This window comes from Elephantulus edwardii, unplaced genomic scaffold (assembly GCF_000299155.1).
Source record: "Elephantulus edwardii isolate Elephantulus edwardi_28Jun2011 unplaced genomic scaffold, EleEdw1.0 scaffold00160, whole genome shotgun sequence".
Classification (NCBI taxonomy): Eukaryota; Metazoa; Chordata; class Mammalia; order Macroscelidea; family Macroscelididae; genus Elephantulus; species Elephantulus edwardii.
Genome location: NW_006399910.1, coordinates 1302326 through 1311300, shown reverse-complemented (window position 1 = coordinate 1311300; position 8975 = coordinate 1302326).

Sequence of the window (8975 nt, the reverse complement as noted above, 5' to 3'; positions counted from 1 at the left end):
ACACACTGACAAAGGAGATTAATCAGAACTGGCTTTGACAAGCACTGTGGCAATTGGACAATTAAAACAGACATTGGGGGGAAGAAGAAGAATGAACTGGGGAGGAGGGTGGAGAAAACAGTGCAACAATGAATGAATGAAAACTCAAAATCTCTGTAAATGTTCATTAAAACGAATAAAATTTTTAAAAAAAGAAAATAAAATTTAAAAAATGTTGGCTCTCTCTCCCTCCTTTTCATCTCCTCAGTGATGAAAGCAATTGTTCAAAAATCATAAGTAGGTTTATTGAATAAATCACTGATTCCTAACAAGGGGCAATCTTTCAATATCTGGACATATTGTCAAGACTAGAGAGGAGATTTCTATTAATATCTAGTAAAAGTTGACCAAGGGTATGCTTAAATATCCTACAATGCTCAGGACAGCTTCCCATCTGGCTAGTGGATTTAGAAGGGTATCAGACAATGCTCACTTGCTATTCATAATGTGTTCAGGGGTCTATTACTTCAGAAGTAGATGAGCAGTTCTGCTTCCTAGTCTGTCCAGTCTAGAAGCTCTGCTGAAACTTAAGTACCATGAGTGACACTGCTGGCATTTGAAATAGCAGAGCCATCACCTCCGTTACAGCAATGCACAAGCCACCACGGTGCAGCAATCTGGCAGATGCTGTTAGTCATTTTATATCCATCCTCTTACTTCTGCAATCTTGCTGAGTCTTCACAGAAAAAGATGAGAGACCTAGATTAAAGCCATCCTGATTGTAAGTGACAACAGTAGATCTAAAACCAGAACTAATACAAATGTCATTAATTACTTCCTTTGGATTTCTTATTTCAATCTGTATTATGAGCAAATTATTTAAGAAGCTGGATTCTACGAAGAAAAATATGACGTCAAGATTGGAAGTACACCTATCAGCAACCTTCCTTATGCAGATGACACATTGTTGAATGATGAAAGTGAAGAGAACTTGAAGTGCTTGCTGCAGATCAGCGACTACAACCTTCAATATAGATTACATCTCAACATCAAGAAAACAAAAATCCTCACCACTTGGCAAAGAGGTAACATCATGATAGTTGAAGAAAAAAAATTAAACAAATTGTCAATTATTTCATCTAGCTTAGATACACAATCAGCACCCTTGCTATCAACAATCAAAAGATCAATAGGCTTACGTTGTTATTGCTGTTGTTTTAATATGCCAGTGAGTCACTGGTGACTCATAGCAACCCTATATACATTAATTCTGAATCTTGCCCTATCCTAAGCCTAGATCATCATTTCTGACACACCTAACCCCATTGCCGCAGACACTAAATCAATCCATCTCATCTTGGGTCTTCCTCTTCTGTGCTATCCCTCCAGTCTTTCAAGCATGATGTCTCTCTCAAAGGACTGGCCCCTCCTGGCTATGTGTCCAACATATGTGAAACAGAGCTTCAAAATCCTCACCTTCAGGCAGCAGCCTGCTTTCACTGTCTCCAGGACGGATCTGTTTGTTCTCCTTGCAGTCAACAGTATGTTCAAAATTCTTTTCCAGCACAACAACTCAAAGGCATCAATCCTTCTTCTATTATCCTTAGCCATTGTCTAGTTCTTGAATGTATAGCAAGTAATTGCAAAGACCATGGCCTGGATCAAGTTCACCTTAGTCTCCAGACTGATATCATTGCTCTTCAGTACTCGAGAGAGGTCTCTCACAGTAGATTTTCCCCATGCAATTCATCTTTTGATTTTCTGACTGCTGGTGCCAAGAGTGTTGATTGTGGAAGCCAAGCAAGCTGAAGCTACCAACAATCTCAGTCTCTTCTCTGACCACCATGAAGCTACCAATTGGCTCAGTGATGAAAATCTTTGTTTTCTTGATGTTGTTTTAATTTCTAATAAAGACTTCAGTCCTTGACCTTCTGCAGTAAACACTTCATGTCCTCTTCAATTTCAGCAAGCAAGGTTGTGTCATCTGTGTAATGCAGTGTTGTTGATGAGTTTTCCTCCAATCCTGATGCCACACTCCTCATAAAGTCCAGCCTTCCAAATGATCTGCACATCTTTCCTGATCCTAAGCCATGCAGTGTTTCCCTGCTCTGTTCTGAATACTGCTTGTTGGTCCAAGCATAGGTTTCACATGAACACAATCAAGGCCCCAGGAATTGATGGAATGCTAATTGACATATTTCAGCAAATAGATGCTGCCCTGAACACACTCACCATCTTTGCTTCTAAGGAGCTCTCTGACTGCACTTCTAACACAAGTCTGCTTTTTCTTTAATGGTATCTTCAATCTCTCATTTGTGATTATTGTAAGTTGCAATCAACTCCATGGCAATAGGTTCAGAGTGTTTCTTTAAATTAAGTATAAATTTTAATTTATATACAGTTGTTGTTGTATACTGTCGAGTTGGAAGCAACCCATAGCTGACCCTCCAGGGGATTTTCAGAAGTAGTTAATTGCATGGAAGGAGATTGTCCACCTTTCTCCCATGGAGCAGCTAGTGGCCTTAAACCATGTGCCTTCGAAATTGCAGTGCATGTACTTAACAGTAGGTCATACACAGTATAAATCTACAGTTTTAGTTCAGAGAAATTTCAGGCTGTTCTGAAGGACTTGACAAAAAATAAATCCCCAGGAATTGATGGAATACCAGTTGACATATTTCAGCAAACAGATGCTACTCTGGATAGTTCACCAGGTTGTGCCAAGAAATCTGGAGGACAACTACCTGGCCAAGTGACTGGAAGGGATTTGTATTTTTTCAAATTAAAAAATGTAACCTGCCAAAGTATGGAAATTATCAAACAATATCACTAATATCACACACAAGCAAAGTCCTGCTGAAAATTAAACAGAAATGACTGGAACAGTACATTGACAGGGAACTACCAGAAATATAAGCTTGATTTAGAAGAAGTCATGGCACTAGAGATATTATCGCCAATGTCAGATGGAACTTGGCAGAAAGCAAAGAGTATCAGATGAATGTCTACCTGTGTTTCATTGACTATGCAAAGGCATTTGACTGTGTGGATCACAACAAATTGTGCCTAACCTGGAAAAGAAAGGAAATCTCAGAACACTTGATTGTGCTAATGCAAAACTTATACGTGGACCAGGAAACAGTATTCAAAACAGGGCAAGGAAACACTGTATGATTAAAAGTCAAGAAAAGTGTGCATCAAGAATGTATCCTGTCTCTATACCCTTTCAACCTATATGCAGAACTGATCATTTGGGAAGCAGGGCTTTATGAGGAGGAATGTGGCATCAGGTTTGGAGACCAACTCATCAACAACCTCCATTATGCAAATGAAACTTTTCCTGCTTAAATGAAAGTGGACCTGAAGCACTTGCTTCAAATCAAGGGTTGTAGTCTTCAATATGGATTGAAGGTCAATATCAAGAAGACAAAGATTCTCACCATTGGTCCAATTGACAGCACCATGATAGATGGAGAAAAGATTGAGATATAACAATTACAGCTTGCTCCTGGCACCAGCAGTCAGGAAATAAAAAGATTCATTGTATTGGGAAAATCTGCTGTCAGGGATCTTTCCAGAGGTACTGAAAAGCAATGATGCCAGTCTAGTCTATCTTGCCCCTGATCCAAGCCATTGTCTTCACAATTGCATGCTATCCATCAGGGAGCTGGGCAATGACTAAGGATGACAGAAGAAGAAATGGTACCTTCAAGTTGTGGAGCTGGCGAAGAGTCTTAAATATATCATGGACTTAAAGAAAAACAAATAAATTTGACCTGGAAAGGGTGAAACCAAGTTTCTCCTTGGAAGCTAGGATTTTGAAGCTCTGTCTCACACAGTTTGGGCACATGACGAGGAAGGTCCTTAGAGAAGGACATCATTCTTGGAAGGGCAGAGGGACAATGCAAGTGAGGAAGACCCTGCATGAGATGAATTGATGCAGTGGGGTTAGGTGTGTTAGAATCAGTGAGACTGACACAGGACAGGGCAGGCTTCAGAGCTGCTGTACAGAGGGTGGCTATGAGTCGCAGGCAACTTGACAGCACATAACAACACCATGAATATGTAAGAAAGAACGTGACATACATGTAAAAGAGTTACTAGTGTTACTAGAATGCTTGCCTCTGAGAAATACTAGAACTGGAAGAGAAATGAAGTGAACTTTAACTGTACTTATTTTTTTATTATAAAAATAAAATCTATGAGGAAAGCACATTTTTTAATATTTCATTCTCAGTTTTGTATTTTTACAAAACTGCAAGTTTCATTAATACAGTAAGTGAGGGCCACACTGTTTCTGAGATCAGCCATTTGCTCATCTCTGTATCTTGGGGTCTGTGGTGCCAGGGACAGAGGATGGGCAGAATTTGTCAGACCAGTGATGGGGGACTTACTTTTTCAAAGATGGAGAAAATCTTTTTGAAAATTTTCAAGCACAACTTCCAAAGGAGCCTTCGGTCTCTAGGAGCCTGGGAAACCGCAGAGCAAGCTCACAGACAGAACTCTTGTGAACAATAGAAGATAATCCAAAATCCATTTCAATTTGGTTGAGGAAAATGCACCTGTGCCTTCATCTTCAGTAAGGGGTGTCTGATGTTCTGAGAGGTCACATTACAGTTGAAGTCAGAATTTTCAAGTTGGTTGAAGAAGAGTTAGTGTGCTCCTGCTCTCTCTTGTGTTACCTACTCTCTATCCACTAATCCAGGACGGCACCCTTCGCACAGGTACTGGGTTCAGGAATAACCCACTATCTTCTCTTTCCATATCTGTGAAATTAAGCAGATTGACAAGATAATCTCTGGGTTCTTTTAAACTCACTAAAATGCACTTGCGCACACACATTATTAAAGTGTCTTTCTTCCTATTTTGTTCAATTGTTAGTATCATTCCCTTCGGGTTCTTTATAGTAATGTGAATGCTGGAAATGAAAATTAACTGAATAGTGAGGTGTAGGGAGGAGCACCATTGAACATTTGTGGGCTACATAACTACAGATAAGATTAGAATTGACTGTGCACAGTTATGTAAACCCTTTCTAGCTCTGTGGCCCTAAGCAAGTTATTTAAACACTGTCTCAATTTCATCTTGTGCAAAAGTAGAATCATGCAGTATCTTTCCTGGTTACAAAGACCATATAGTGAGATAATGTATGTTAAAACTTACATGAAATCTCCCTTATATGAAACCTTGTATGAAATAATAGGTATTCCATGATTATAATTTTTATAATTTATGTATTGTATAAAATGTATCTGTATATATGAGTCTGTGTGGCAATGCTTATGTGTTTGCATTCATTTCTCTATGTGGATGTTTGTATGTATTAATATCCATTTCTCCAAGCAGTCTTGAATCTGCCCAAGAGTATCCAGGGGGAAAAAATAATGATTAGATTTATCTAGCAAAGTTTTGCAGGCTGCCTTTCTGACTTGAGGCAAGTGAGAACTTGGCAAGGTTTTCCATTTTCACAGCAACTGCAGTTTCAATATCCCCACCACAACAATGCCTTAGGATACTTTGTCAGAGTTCATCTGATTGGCTTTTTTAAAATTTCTAGTCCTCCTGTGTTATGCTTAAGCTTCTCACAGGTGTTGTGTTTGGAGTTAAGAAAGCCCTGGAGACAGATCCCCTATCATTTTTCTGTCCTTGTACCCTCACTGAATATGCCCCATGACCTAGCCCTCACTTCATACATCCTTGGAATCTCAGGAGTCATACAGGCTTCAGACCCTTTAGCAGAAATCTCCTTGACACCTAAGGCAACTGTTGACTCCAAATTCATTCTTCAGAAGTTTTCATGTCAGTCTCTATGAGCTTTCAACCCAAAGTTCAGCTGAGTGCTAAGGATAACTCTTTAAAAAAATATTCCATAACTCATTTGTTCCTTTGTTTAAGTCTCTATTATATAAGGGTTAAAAAAAAAAGCCAATTTTGATGGGTTCCGAGTTTTCCTTCTCCCAAAGATTCATTTCATCTAGTAAGCCCTTAGCTGAAATAAGTAGGTAGACTGTAAATCTGTTATGGTCCATGCAACTAAGGGGTCCCTGAGTCTCAGCCATGCTGGGGTGTGGGCAAAAGTCTGTTCTTTCTCCACCAGCCTAGTCATGGGAAAGTCTGGAGTGCTTCCTGAAAGTCTTTCTAGCGACACTTACAGTGGTTGTTACTTTCTCAGTCTTGCCTCCTCAGTCCTTCAGAAGTAAGGCATGGAAGGATCTGATTCTGGACCCCAAAAGGATACCTACAGTCCTGCCCCAACTTTCTCTCTCAATGTCTCTTTCGGCGACTCAATAATGCCCCATTTCTCATTTCTTCCTCTTCTATGATCTGCCAGGGACTTTCTTCCCAGTCTGCAAATATTATAAAAGACCAGAAGGGAAAACTAAATGATAAATTGTTTCTAAACTTTACAACATTATAACATTTCTAGACACCATAAAAAATGTTGTGTTCTTCTTTTGTCCAGTAATAAGAAGTGTGAGAGAAGGTATTACATATGAAAGTGGAAGTGATCAGAGTTATTAATTCTTCCTTTGATCACATATATCACTTGAAAATCTGTTAAAATTCAGACAGACAAACTCATTGTTGTTGAGTTGAATCTGCCTCACAGCTGAACCCCCACCAGGTTTTAGGAGACGGTAAATCTCATAAGAAGAGATTGTTCATTTCTCTCAGAGCTGCTTCTGGAGTCAAACCACCAGATAGCCATCGCCTTTGTGTTAGTAGCACAATTGCCTATGAACTATAAAACCAGAGTTTCCTGGAGTTCCTTTTTGGCACCAGAAATTCACCAAGGTCCTGGGGATATGTCAAGACTTAAAATAAAGCCTCAGCTCAAATACAAGTTGAACGTGATAAGAACATTCGCACAGGTTAGGTTAGCAAAAGATCAAAGAAGTGTTTTGGTTATCTAGTGTTTCTCTAAAAGACAGAGCACAAGTGATGACATTAACTAAAAGACATGCATTCTCTTACAGTGTTGGACGCTGGATGTTAAATTTGAGGCTCCAGCTCCAGGGGAAGGTCTTCTCTCTGGGTCAGTTCTGGAGTAAGGTCCTCATTTTCCTTCAACATCTGTAGACCTGCATTTCCTTTGAAATCTCCATATGTCATGGCCTTTACTGGTGTTAAGGTGATTCCTAGTGTAGGTATCTGTGTCCAAAAATTCTTACCCTACACACAGCAACTATTTCTTTCAATTTTCATTGTCTTCTAGCTCGAATGGTTTCTGCTAAGAAATCAGAACTAGTCTAATTCTTTCCCCTTTGTAACTCTTTTTCTCTTGCTGCTTTTAGTATTCTACCTTTATCTTTTCATTTGAAGAATTTTACTATGGTATGTCTTGATGTTTTTTCTTTTTAGTTCTAATTTATTTGGTGTTCACTGTGTTTTTTGAATGTGAATTTCCCAGTTCTCCATAATACCTGGGAAGTTTTCTTCAAGTACTTCTTCCACATTTTTCTCAGTGATTTTCCTGTCACTCCCATGTTCTGAAATTCCAAACATACATATATTGTTTCACAGCAAATATTCCTTGGTAGAGCTGAAATTCCCCTACTAGATATTCTTTCCTTCCTTTTTATCTCTTGTGAGATAAAAGGTGTTAGAGACCACACCCTTGGAAACTTCCCTGATATTGGGGTTGTGATGGAATTAAATGGTATTGCATTTCCACTCTTTTTTTTCCCATTGAAGATAAAATTTTATTTTTGAGGAACATCATTCATAGTGCACATTTTCAAACAGAGTGACATAAGAAAGCAAAAATGTTATCCCTCCTCTCATCTAGAAATAAATAAGGGCATAAAATTTCTTTTTAAATCACGACACATGGAAGTTTAGCACCAGCATCCAAAATGAACAAATAAGGGGGGGGGGAAAGCATTTACTATATATTTCAGAAACTGCAGAGAAGCTGGAATGAATATAGTATCCAGGATCTGTTGTCATGAGCCTTGAACCTTAATTAATTACTTGTAAACATATTACAAAAGCCAATTACAATTTATTGGTTCATTAATTAATTAATAGCAGTAATTGCAATTTATCTACATTGCAGTTCCTAAGTTTATCACAACATATTGATTCATCAATTCATAGTAAGCATGAAACAGTTAATTGCAATTTATCTACACTGCAATCCATCAGACCCCCATCAGACCCCACAGACCCATCCCATCTTTCCAGGTAATCGAAGACGCAAAAAGCCTGTGACATCCGTTCCGGCAGGAAGGTAATCGAAGACGCCAAAAGCCTGTGACATCCGTTCCAGCAGGAAGGTCAAAGGAGGGGCTAGGCATCTGACTAGCTGAAGTTGGGCACTTCAGAGGACAGCCATGAGACACCGCAGAGCCATCCCATCTTTCCAGGTAATCGAAGATGCCAAAAGCCTGTGACATCCGTTCCGGCAGGAAGGTCAAAAGAGGGGCTAGGCATCTGATTAGCTGAAGTTGGGCACCTCAGAGGAAAAGCCTATCTACACACCAGTTCTACAGAATGCATCACCTTTGACCGGGAAACATTACTACTATACGTCAGAGACACTGATCCCAACATAAAGAACTACCATCAGCTGATGTGTTTGAAATCACAGAAGCCATGGAAGCTTCATATATAAGTTATTAGATGGAGGGCTGGTGAAAGGGAGATAGATGTGAAGGGAGGAGGTAGAAGTGGATGTGTATCCTGCTGGATGGTGAAGCAGGAAATAAGTGGGTAAAAACACATGTGAGAAAGGCAGGGAAAACACCGACACTAAAGTTAACTCTGCAATAAGGGATACACCTTTAAATTGCTGGTCTGTCTGATACTTCTCTAAATCTGAACATTCACATTGAGACAGACTAGGAAGAAGGACTGGCCATCCACTTCTGAAATAGCAGGCCGCTGAAAATCCTATGTACAACAGAACACATTTAGATAAGAGAAATGGCAAAGGAGGTTGAGTTTTCAAGTATGGAAATACAAAGGAAGAGGAACAGTTGTAAGCAGACACT